This window comes from Orycteropus afer, unplaced genomic scaffold (assembly GCF_000298275.1).
Source record: "Orycteropus afer afer isolate SDZICR_OR568_19922 unplaced genomic scaffold, OryAfe1.0 scaffold00162, whole genome shotgun sequence".
Lineage (NCBI taxonomy): Eukaryota > Metazoa > Chordata > Mammalia > Tubulidentata > Orycteropodidae > Orycteropus > Orycteropus afer.
In genome coordinates, this window is record NW_006921749.1 from 7192257 (window position 1) to 7205864 (window position 13608).

The following is a 13608-nucleotide window of genomic DNA, read 5'->3' on the forward strand; positions in this document are numbered from 1 at the left end:
AATGGGGAAAGTCATCATATTGACCAATTATAATTTGTGAATTATATTTTATGTGAATTAATACTCAAAAAAAGATTTACAATAGAAATAAAAAGAGTGTGAACCTTAGGAAAACAAATATTATATTTGAAGATCTGACTGTAAGAGATAAGAGAAGCTGCTCTTGAAAGAAGAAAAATGAGTGAACAAGCATCAAACAATTCAGTGTCCATGTTATCTGCCAAAAAAGGAAAATAAATAATAATGAATCTTAAGAGGCTTAGAATTACTGGGAAAAAAAAAAAAAAAAAAATTGCACAACAAGGCAAAGAGGCTAATACCCTGACTTGTCTATCAGGGTTCTGTTGATTCTAACAATAGACTTGGGAGAACAAAAGTACCTCTGGGAAGCTATCTGGTCTAGTATAGAATTGGGAAAACTACTTCTTCAAGAGTATAATGTTGGAATATTGAATCATGACAGCAAACTTGAGTGAAAATAGATGGGCGTCAATTCTATGGGCACTTGAAAACTTAAAATTCAGTAAAACAAGTTCCTGTCATGTTAATTCTCACTCATGAAGACCCCATGTTTGCAAAGTAGGGTGTGATACATAGAGTTTTCAAGGTGATGACCCTTTAGAAGCAGATTGCCAGTTCTTTCTTTTGAGGTAGCTCTGGATGAGCATTTAATAATTTGAGCCACCCAGACATATGTGGGTACTTAAAGGGAAGGAATGACCTTATTATGGCAGATAGGACATTGTTGCTTTCTCAACCTAAGATATAACATCCAACAGTAAAGTATGGGAGACAGCTTGGTTTCATTCTGGGAATCAGGTCTTCTGCTTTTTGTTCTACACACACCTCATCCACCTTCAACCCCTATCCCCTCCCTGCTTTTTCAGTTGAATAAGTTCACCACAGTCTCTAAGTGGAAAGTTTTTAAGCTGTTCTTCAGGGAAGGGCAAGGGTGTTAAGTTCTTAAGGACAAATGTCTCAGCCTGCTCCAACTTCCTGTACTGTCACTTAATATTGGGAATTATCTACACATGTTAAGAATGTTCACTTCAGATGAAAACTTGCAAAGAGTTTCTTTCCAACCCTGTTGTTGTTGTTGTTGTTGTTTTGCCGTTGAGTAGGCCCCGACTCATAGCGACCCCTCCTTGGGTTTCCGAGGCAGTATCACTACGAAAGTAGGATTGCCCAACTTTCCTTCCGAGGAGTGGCTGGTGGGTTTGAACCGCCAGCCTTCTGGTGAGCAGTCAAGTGCCTTAGGCACTATGCTACCAGAGCTCCTAACCCTAGTCCAGACTAATTTATTGGTGGTCAGTAAATTGGTCTATTTCATGTAGCAATAAAAATAATTTTTAATGATCCTGTGAGTTGTTTGCCAATACAAAATGTTAACCTTTGCTCCTCCTATCCCCAAAATACTCTCTTAATAATAAGCCTGATTAGAATAGTGTCAAATATTTTCACTGGCCTCCATATACAGCTCATTTGAACTGGGAGACATAAAAATATGGTTTAGTGCCTATCATAATATCTCACAGCTTATTCTTCAAATGAGCCAAAAGTAAGCAATAAAGGTATGTGTGGCAGGTAGCCTGAGTGAGCCATCAGTTAGACATTCCACTTTCCTGCACAAAGACAACAAACAAACAAACAAAATGTGCTCCAGAAATCCAGAGGATCCCTCCTTCCAAGTTCCTGTGGAAGAGTGACTGGGAAGAATACTGACTTTTATCTAGAAAGAAGTAGGACCCCATTAAGGTTGGTGTTGTAAGAACAGCAAGCTGGTGTCAGGTTAAACTCATTAACAAAATGCATAATCATGAGGCAAAGTCAAGGATGAATATTAAATAAAGAAATAAATAAGTAAGAGCTTGGAAACTGAATTGGAATGTGTCAAATGCATTTATGAGGATGCAGCAAAGAATCAAGGAAATGCTTAATATAACTAAAGATAAGAAATTATCATGGGAGCAAATTTACATAATCCTGTTAATTAACTTTCTTACTCTGAACTAATTATTATTGTCTACTCATGTGTGATGAATTCTAGTTGTGGGTGGTTAAGACATTTAGCTTGTAACCAAAGTTTGGAAATTCAAACCCGTCAGCATCTCCATCAGACAGAGATGAGGTAGTCTGTTTCTGTAAAGATTTATAGCCTTGGAAAACCTATAGGGCACTTCTACTCTGTTCTATAGGGTCACAATGAGTCAGGAATGGACATGAGAGCAGTGGATTTGTTCTGCTTTTTCTTTACTCATGCATGCCTTAATTTAGGTTTGGTGGCATCTTAACAATGATGCTCAGTGATTGACATTTATTACTATATATATGTGTGTATATATGTATGCATGTATGTGTGTGTGTGTGTGTGTGTGTGTGTATAGGAGCTCTGGTAGCATAGTGCCTAAGGCATTTGACTGCTAACCAGAAGGCTGGCTGTTCAAACCCACCAGCCACTCCTCAGAAGGAAGGTTGGGCAATCTACTTCCGTAGTGATACTGCCTTGGAAAGCCAAGGAGAGGTCGCTATGATTCGACGGCTCATACCAACAACAACCAACATATATATATATATATATATATATATATATATATATATATATATATATATATAAGTGCCTGGTGGTGCACTTGGTAAGCAATTTAGCTGCTAACCAGGTTGGTGATTCAAACCTACCAGCTGCTCCACTCGAGGAAGATGAGGCAATCCACTTCCATAAAGATTTACCACCTTAGGAACCCTATGAGGTTCGCCATAAGTCAGAATGGATTGGACAGCAGTGAGTGAAGTGCTCTGTAGATGTCTGTAAGTCAGTTCAGTGGATTGTATTGTTTAGTTCTTCTGTGTCTTTATTGAGTTTCTTTCCAGTTGTTCTATCTTTCATTGAAAGTGGTGTATTAAAGTCTTCTACTATGACTGTGGAGTCATCTATTTGTGTTTTCAATTGTGTTAAAGTATGATTTATGTATTTTGGATCTCTTTCACTGGGTCCAGAGAAATTTATTATGGTTATATCCTCTTGTTCCATTGATACTTTAATCATATATAATGTCCTTCCTTGTCTCTTATGGTGGTTTTGTCTTAAAGTTAATTTTACCAGAAATTAATATTGCCACTCCTGCTCTTTTTTGATTGCCATTTGCTTGATGTATCTTTTCCCAGACTTTGATTTTTAGTCTATTTTTGTCTTTGTCTCTAAGATATGTCTCTTGTAGACAGCATATTGATGGGTTATGTTTTCTTATCCAATCTACAACTCTCTATCTCTTGCATGGTGCTTTTAATCCATTGACATTCAGTGTAATTATTGACAAATATGAATTTGTTGCTGTCATTTTTCTATGTATTTTTCCATGGTGTTGCTGATTTCTTTGTTCCATTTAATTTTTGGTGCTAAGCTCAGTTTGTTTATAAATTTTGTTATTTCCTTCTTGATGTTGTTTTAGTATTTGCTAAATATTTGTGCTTGTCCTCTTCTTTAGTGTGAGGTGAATGAACGTTTATCATTTTTCTTTGATATTACCCTGTGATTTATAATTTTCTCCCCAAGTTTGGAACAGTCCATTCTATCTTGCAATGGTTTTAACTTCCTCACCATTTACAAGTTCTGTAACTACACTATTTTTTCCCTTTTAGTTTTGTAGCTGTCCTCATTTGCTAATTGATGTCTCTGGTTCTCTGTTTACAATCTTGTAAGCTTATTTTACATTGAATACTTCCATGACTGGGTTGATTTTTGGGTTATATCATGCTGTGTGTTAATGGTTGTTTGTTATTTGCTGCTGTTAGTTCTCTGTCCAGAGGACTCCTTTTGCATGTATAAAGTTAGTCTGGTTTTAACAAATTCCCTTAATTTCCACTTATCCGGAAATGTCCTAATTTCACCCATTATATTTGACAGACAATTTTACTTGGTATATAATTTTTGTTTTGAAATTTTTATTTTGAGGTTTTGTATATCCTACATGGTCTCTGCTGAGAAATCAGAGCTTATTCTTATTGGTTACCCTTTTTAGGTAATTCTTCATTTTTCTTCTGCTTCTTTCAGGCTTCTTTCTTTGTCTTTGATTTTGGTGAGTTTGATTATGAAATGTCTTGATGATTTTTTGGGGGATCTATCCTTTTTGGGGTTCATTGCACTTCCCAAATGAATATATTCTCATCTTTCATCATATCTGGGAAACTCTTCCAACAAATCTCCCACCATTTTCTCTATGGTTTTAATTGTCTCTTCCTATTCTGGAATTCTGAATACCTGTGTATTATTCCTTTTGATGGTATCTCACATGAATCTTTGGCTTTCTTCATTTTGTTTTGATCTTTTTTCTGATTGATACTTTTCCAAAGTAGTATTGAGATATTTGTCTTCAATCTCACTAATTCTGTCTTCCATTGATTCAATTCTACTCCTTTGCCCTTTCAATATGCTATCCATATCTGAAAATTTAGTATTCATCTTCTAGATTTCAATCTGTAGATTTTGCATTATTTCTAATTTTTCATTTATTTTGTTAATTCTTTCTTGTATTGTCTTCCAAAATTGTTCTAGGGTTTTCTCTGTGTTTTTCTCAATTTTGTCAGTGTTTTCCTTCATCTGTCTTTCAGTCAGCTGAAGGTATCCAAATATAATTCTTTTGAATTCCTTAGTAGAGAATTCCAATGCTGCTTCTTCCTCAGGGATGCGTTCTGCATCTGTATCCTGATTTTTTGTGTTTATTGCTTTATCTTGCTTCTTTAAGAGGACTGTGATGGTCTGTTGTCTCCAAGAGAGTGTGACATTGTTGCATTTATATTTCATTGATGATTATATGTTGGAGTGATTTGCCCAAGATTTTCATTTTCTTTGTTTTGTTTGGATGTATCTGAGTAAGCAGGGTACTGTGTTGTTCTATTTGCTAGTTGGCAGCACTTATGCACTCCCCACCTGTTTCTGGTGGGTGTCATAAAGAATAAGAGTGGCTGCACAGGTCTCTGTTAACTGTTTGTGAGGAGCAGTTAAGGGTGAGTCAGGCTGTTAGTGGTTGTGTTAGTGGTGGTTGTGTATCATTGACCAGTATTCTGGTTACTTAGTATCACTCTGAATATACCACAAAAGCATGGCTTTAACAAGCAAGGAGTTTGTTCTTGTGACAGTTGGAGCTGTGTGTCAACTTGGCTGGACCACATTTCTATGTGATTTGAGCTGTTGTGGTGTGGTTGTTCCCATCATGGGATCAGATGACTATGTTTTGAGTGGCCAATCTGTTGAAAGGGAGTTTTCCTAGGGGTATGGCCTGCTTCCAGTATATCTGTGGACATCCTAGAAGATGAGACATTCCTCTGTGGATTGAGAGTCTGTTGTGCTGCCTACAACTGTCTGCAAGTGAGCAATCCACCATTCGGCCCAGAGATCTTGGATTCATCATTCATTGGAGTCAACAGCCAGAGTATTGCCTAACAGCTCTGAGCTCCTCAGCCCCTGCAGCTGCAAGAGTTGGGAAAAGCCTCCATCTTGACAGGGAAAAGCCTCTAGCTTGATGTTTGATCTAGGAACTTTGGACTTGCCAGCTTCTATAAGTGTGTGAGCCATTTTCCTAAGATAAATCTCTCTCTCTCTCTCTCTCTATATATATATATACGTTTTACTGGTTTTATTTCTCTAGAGAACCCAGTCTAACACAGTTCTCTCACAGTTTTGGAGGCTTTAAGTCTGAGTTCAGTGTGCATGGCTCTAGGGGCTTGGTGAAAGCCCTTCAACTTTGGGCTTCAGCTCTGCATCCTGCTCCTTGACCACTGAAACTGGAAGTTTTTCTTTACTCAGCTGCTGGCTGCTGAGGTTGACAAACCCAAGGTTTACAAGTATCAAGGCACAGTCCTGATATTACCAAACCACATGGCAGGCCATTAATTCAAGTTCTTTGAAAGTCCCAGGATCAGCAGAACATGGCAGGCTGCTGAACAATGACACGGCTACATGCAGGGTTCAAGCATGCCATAAGACTAGAGTCCATTCCCAAAGCTGCTTCTTATGTATGGGAAGCAGCCCACAACCCCAAAACAGCTACTCAGCTGCTCATGGTAGATCCCACCATAGAGTTGATTGCCAGTCTCATCACGGGGAATAACCACCACCAGCTGCCCAGTCACCTCAACCAGTCACAGCCAAGTTGACATACAACCTTGACTACCACAGCCAGTTGGTGCAGAAGCAATTGGTGGGCTTCACTAAGTAGGTGGGGCTCCAGGAGTTGTGGGTATGGCTGGGTCATATGGGCACATTTGCTATCTTCTGCTCATTTAGACAAAAACAACAATCAAAAATCACCAAAAATGTAAAAGCAAGAGGACAGAAACCATACACAGCATAAACACAGAAGCAATCACCAAAAAGAGAAAGACTAAATAAAGGCAATAAATGAAACAAAATATTTAAAGAAATACCTTAAAAACACAAAAGCAATATGAATAGAAAAATATATTTTTTAAAAAAAAGTATCTGGGGAGGGGAAAATAAGAGAAAAGAGGTAGAGTAGGAGAATAATGAAGAAAAAAAATGGGAAAAATGCAAAAAGATAAACAAGGGATGGGAAGAAACACAAGAAAGAAAAAATGGGAACCAGAAAAATGGAAGAAAGAAAAAGCCCACAACTAAAACATGAGAAGGGATGAAGAAAGAATAAAAAGAAAAAGAAAGAAGTGGAAGAAAAAAATAATAATTTAAAAACAAACAAACAAGTTTGGGAGAGGGAGGGCAGAGCACCCAATCTCTGTTGGAGCACACAGACTGGGATGGAATTCCTGCTGGCCCAGAAGTGGGTGGGGTGAGGTTTTCCCACACCTCCATTCACCAAGAGGGTGTGGGGTATAAGAGTAACAAGGGGAGTATGACACATTTTCAGCCCTCAGCCTCCAGTATGCCTGTTCAGTTCTTGGAAAGTGCAGCCTAATTTTAGGTAAATGGAATCTGCGAGAACGTTGTCACTTTAAATATCCAAGTTGGTCAAACCACTTGTAAACATTCAAAATGGCTGTGCCCTCTAGACAACCAAAAGTCCACAGTTCAGTTTATCTCCTTCTTTACTGTTTCTCTTTTTAGTCATCAGCCACCAGTGTAGTCCTTCATGCAGACCTTAATGAGCAAAGCTGATTTTTAGGTTTATTCTTAGGTCCTAACACCACTTGAAAAAATCCAAACTCTTCCTGTTCTCAGGATCACCATCAGTCTGCAGCCCCCTTTGTCTCCTTGTTCACTGTTTTCATCCAAGTTCTTCTACTAGTTGGAGTTTAGTCCATGTCTGTATTCTTCTTTTCAAAGCTCAGAGCTCCAAGATTATCTTCTGTATCTATGTCAATCGGTTTCTCTTTCCTTTGTTGAAGAGGGTCTATGTAGTTTGTCTCTTTATTCTGCCATTTTATTGGAACCCTCTGTAATAGACATTTTACAGGCTCTCCCAGGTAGTTTTCCTATGACATTTTTGAAACATTTACTATTTTTCCCATTTACTGATGAGAAAAATGAGGTTTGGGGAGGACATGATTGTTCCAAGTCACAAAGCTTGTGAGTAATAAACTGGGCTTTTAAATAGAGCTGTCCAAATCTAAATCCCATGATTTATCCACTATATTATAGCAGTATATCTAAGGAGCCTTTATAAGTCCTCCATATTTGAGGTAAGCTATAAAGTTTGTCTAAAGTTTTTTTTTTTTTAAATCTCAAGTATCCAAAATGCACAATAGAAACTTTGAGAGAAGAATCAGCATCTTGTTGGAGCTGGAAGAACCATAAACACCCTTCACATCATACATCAAAGAAATACAATCGGACCATCTGGAAAATGGTTTAGCTGTTCCTTCAGAATCATATTTGGCAAGCTTCCCTTTATAAACTCTTTTATATGCCATATTCACTAGGGAGAAAATTGGTGCATCTGAGTGATGACTAAGCTCAAGCCAAATCTGAGCAGGCCACACAAGCAATGTAGCAAATGGGAGGTTTGCATAATTAGCACAAGAGGAATAATCAAATCAGAACTGAAGGCTGCATTAGTTGGCTCCTGACACTGCAGGGGGGGAAGAGATGAAGTATTTATTTTAAAATAATTAAAATAAAAATCAATAAAATAAAAAATGGAATGGGAAAATGAAAACCTATTTCATGTATCCTGGATGTGGAGGGGGGCAAGTATTTATATAAGGTTTCAGAAACCACTTATATCAGCCAGAGTTCTCCAGAGAAGCAGTACCAATTCTCTCTTTTCATATAGGTAGATATGGATGTATATTAGATATAGAGATGATAGAGATAGAGATAGAGATAAATTAGTTACTGTGTGGTACAAAGAAAGGAGTGTTGGTGGGACAGTGCCTAAGCACTGGGCTGCTAACCAAAATGTCAGCAACTGAAACCCACCAGCCTGGTAGCATAGTGCCTAAGGCACTTGACTGCTAACCAGAAGCATGCCAGTTCAAATCTACCAGCCACTCCACAGAAGGAAGGTTGGGCAACCTACTTCCGTAGTGATACCACCTCGGACACCCAAGAAGGGATCTCTGAGTCAGATCTGACTTGGCAGCACATAACAACAACAACAAGCCTCTTGGAGGGAGAAACGTTGTGGCAATCTGATTCCATAAAGATCTACAGCCTTGGAAATCATAACGGGGCAGTTCTACTCTGTCTTACAGGGTCACTATGATTCAGAAACAACTAGACAGCAGTGGGTTTGTCTTAGTTTTTGGTGGTACAAACAATTACGACTCTCAGCTGTGAACCAAAAAGTTGAACATTCTAGCCCATTCAGAGGCAATTGGGAAGAAATACCTGGTAATCTACCTCTGAAATATCAGACACTGAAAACCATATAGAACACAGTTCCACTCTGACACACGTGGCATTGCCCTGAGTCGTAATTGTCTCCCAGGCAGCTGGCTTTATTGATATAGCTACAGATAGAAATTATTTTTAAGAATTGACTCCTGAGATTATGGGGAGCAAGTCCAGTTGTGAGGATTTTAATTTTCTTTATGTTGAAGTGTAATCCATACCACAGACTGTAGTCTTTAATCTTCATCAGTAAATGCTTCAAGTCATCTTCACTTTCAGCAAGAAAAGTTGAGTCATCTGCATATCACAGGTTGTTAATGAGTTTTTCTCCAATCCTGATGCCACGTTCTTCTTCACATAATCCAGTTTCTCAGATTATTTGCTCAGCATACAAATGGAATAAGTATCTTGAAAGGATACAACCTTGATGTACTCACCCTCTTCTTCATTTGGAACCATGCAGTATCCCCTTCTTCTGTTCAAATGACAGCCTCCTGACCTATGAGTACAATCAAGGGTTGTGGAATTCCCATTCTTCTCAATGTTATGCACAATTTGTTATGATTCACACAATCAAATGCTTTGGCATAGTCAATAAAACACAAGTAAACATCTTTCTGGTATTCTTTGCTTTCATTCAAGATCTATGTGACATTAGCAATCATATTTCTCATTCCACATCCTCTTCTGAATCCAGCTTGCATTTCTGGAAGTTCTCTGTCAATATACTGCTGTAACCATTTTTGAATTACGTTCAGTAAGATTTTGCTTGCATGTGATATTAAGGATGTTTCAATAATTTCCACATTCTGTAGGATCACCTTTCTTTGGACTGGTACAAATATGGATTTCTTCCAGTCAGTTGGCCAGGTAGCTGTCTTCTAAATCTCTTGGCATAGCTGAGTGAGTGCCTCCAGAGGGGCATCTGTTTGTTGAAACACCTCAATGGTTATTTGATCAATTGCTGGAACCTTGTTTTTCGCCACTTCCTTTAGTGTAGCATTGACTTCTTCCTTCAATACCATTGCTTCTTGATCATATGCCACTTCCTGAAATGGATGAATATCAACAAATTCTTTTTGGTACAGTGACTCTGTGAATTCCTTCCATCTTCTTTTGATGTTTCCTGAATCACTCAATATTTTGTCCATATAATCTTTCAATATTGCAACTCGAGGCTTAACTTTTTTTTATTTCATCAAGCGTGTGTTTCCCTTTTGGTTTTCTAACTCCAGGTCTTTGCACATTTCATTATACTAATTGACTTTGTCTTCTTGAGCTGCTCTTTGAAATCTTCTGTCCAGCTCTTTTATCTTACCATTTTGTCCATTTGCTTTAGCTACTCTCTGCTCAAGGGTAAGTTTCAGAGTCTCTTCTGACATCTATTTTGGTCTTTTATTCCTTTCCTCTCATTTTAAGACATTTTGCTTTCTTCATTGATGATGTTCTTGATGTCATCTCACAATTCCTCTGATTTGGTCACTGATTGTTCAATACATCAAATCTATCTTTAGATGGTCTCTAAATTCAGGAGGAATATATTCAAGGTCATATTTTGGCTCTTGTGGACTTGTTTTGATTGTCTTCAACTTCAACTTGAACTTGCCTATGAACAGTTGATTGTCTGTTCCACAATCAGCTCCTGGCCTAGATTTGGCTGAAGATATTGAGCTTTTCTATCTCCTCTTGCCACAAATGTAGTCAATCTGATTCCCTTGTACTTCATCTAGCAAAGTTCATGTGTATAGCCACCTTTTATGATGTTGAAGAAAGGTGTTTGCAATGAATAAGTCATTGATCTTGCAAAATTCTATCATGCAATATCCAGCGTGATTTCTGTCACCAAGGCCTAATTTTCCAATTACCAGTGATTCTTCTTTGTTTCCAACTTTTGCATTCCAGTCACCAGTGATGATCTGCAGTTTTTAATTGCATGTTCAGTCAGTTTCAGACCACAGAAGTTGGTAAGAAACCTTTAATCTCCTCATTTTTGGCTTTGGTGGTTGGTGTATAAATTTGAATAATAGTAGTAGTAACTGGCCTTCCTTGTAGGCATATGGATATTATCCTAACACTGACAGCATTGTACTTCACGATAGATCTTGAAACATTCTTTGTGATGATGAATGCCATGCCATTCCCCTTCAACTTGTCATTCCTGGCATAGTAGATTATATGTTTGTCTGATTCAAAATGGCCAAAACTGGTCCACTTCAGCTCACTAATGCCTAGTATATCAATCTTTATGCATTCCATTTTACTTTTGACAACTTCCAATTTTCCTAGATTCATCCTTCTTACATCCTATGTTCCAATTGTTAATAGATGTTTGCAGCTGTTTCTTCTCATTTTGAGTCTTGCCACATCAACAAATGGAGGTCCGAATAGCTCTACTTTATCCATATCATTAAGGTCAGTTCTACTCTAATGAGGCATATTTTCCCAATCATATTTTGAGTGCCTTCTGACCTGAGGGGCTCCTCTGGCATTGTATCAGACAATCTTTCAGGGATATTCATAAAGTTGTCCAATAAAATATCAGACAGTGTTTTACTGCTATTTATAAAGTTTTTCCTGGCCGATTCTCTGAGAAATGGATGGCCTCGTCTTTCTTCTGAGTCTATCTCAGTCTCGAAGCTGTGCTGAAACCTTTCCACTATGGGCGACCCTTCTGGTGTGTGAAACATCGATGGCACAGACTTCAACCTGACAGCAACATGCAAGCCACCACAGTAGGACAAACTGACAGACAAGTTTATTTCCTTCAGCTGTTCTAATCCTCTCAGATCACTTCCTGGACTTTCCCCTTACCTGTATCCAGCCATCCCACCCTAGTTTCCTGCTTCCTGCCTGGGGGCTCTCCCCTTACCTTGAGTAGTGCAAAAACAAAGCAACTTTAACTTTCTCTCTCTTATTCATATTTTTAGTGTAGTTCATTTTTCCTTATCTGTGGATGAAAACTCAAGAAAGATCTATCACCTTTCATATTATTTATAGGTAACATAATTCCCTTTTCTCAGTCAATGTTGCAAACCATGTATAAAATCAGTGTTAACATGTCCAAACTTGAGATTTCTGGTTTTAGAGCAGAAATATAGAAACTGGAAAGAGCATCTCTTTCACCCTTATATAAAGAAAAGTTCTGGGCAAATTGCAAATATTAGCAATCTTTCTTGTAGTCATCAGAGAACTGACATGGAAGAGTTTGATGGTTAAGGGTGTGTGTCAAATTGGCTGGGCCATGATGTTGAGCTTCTGCAGCTCATGAACCTGCAGCTTACTGTCTGACTTATAGTTTTCCACCTGACTTGCCGATTTTGGGTTTGTCAGCCCCTGCAGCTATGTGGGTCAAGACACACCTCCAGCCCGGTGTCTGACCCATGGACTTGGGATTTGCCAGCCTCTACAATCACATAAGCCAATTCCTTGAGATAAATCTCTTTCTATTTACACACACATATACACATTTCACTGATTTTGCTTCTCTAGAGAACACAGCTTAATACAAAGTGGAATAAATAATCTGAAATATGGAGAAGAAAGATGTCTACATCAATGTAATATTTGTCAGTAAATAATTTACAAATTCCTCTTCAAAAATTATCATATTGGTGAATCCATTAAAGTTTACAAAACTTGATGAAAATTTAACACATTTTTCTTCTTTTCAGATTCATTATTTATAAATATGCTAGTATGAAAAAAAATCATAACTACAGCCTGAAAATTACAACTTTGTATATTTTTAATGTTTTTATTTTACTCTTCCTTCATAAACAAGCAAATAGTTTATTAACTGACTACTGTCAATTATCCTTGATCAACAAACACATTCCACTTCTTTTATAAATAGTCAAACATTTCTGCCACTCTTGTTTCTTATTCAAAATAAATATTCATGTTTATGGAAAAATATAAACCACAGGAAGAGCAGGAACCAGGTAAGAGGTGGAGACAGCCCCCCTAGAGCCAGGAAAGGAGGGAGTGGCCGGGGACCACAAAGTTACAGATTCCAGGTAGGAATCAGGTAAGGGGAGGGTGCAGAGGTTTCCAACAGCTAAGGGAGACAAATTTTTCCATCAGTTTGCCATTCTGTGGGGTTTGCACATTGCTGTGAGACTTGAGGCTGTGCCACTGGTGTTTCAAATGCCAGCAAGGCTGCACATGGTGCACCATTTTCAACGCAGCTTACAGACTGAGACACATTAGGAAGAAAGAATGTGTCTCAAAAAAAAAAATGGCCAGGTAAAACCTTATGAATAGCAGAAAAATGCTGTCTGATTCATTACTGGACAACTTTATTGATAGCTTGGAAACATTGTCTGACACAGTGCAGGAAGACAAGCTCCTTAAGTCAGAAGGCACTCGAAATAGGACTGGGAAAGAATTGCCTCATCAGAGTAGAACCAACCTTTATAACATGGATAAAGTAAGTCTTTCTGGACCTACGTGTGTGGATGTGGCATGGCTCAAATTAAGGAGAAACAGCTGTAAACATCCATTAATATTCATAACATGGAATGTATGAAGTATGAATCTAGGAAATTTGATGTTGTCAAAAATGAAATGGAATGCATGAAGATTGATATCCTAGGCATTAGTGAGCTGAAATGGACCCGTTTAGGCCAATCTGAATCAGACAACAATATGGTCTACTATGCCAAGAATGACAATTTGAAGAGGAATGGCATGGCATTCATCATTACAAAAGATGTTTCAAGATCTGTCCTGAAGTACAATGCTGTCAGTGATAGGATAATATCCATACACCTACAAGGAAGACCCATTAATACTATTACTATTCA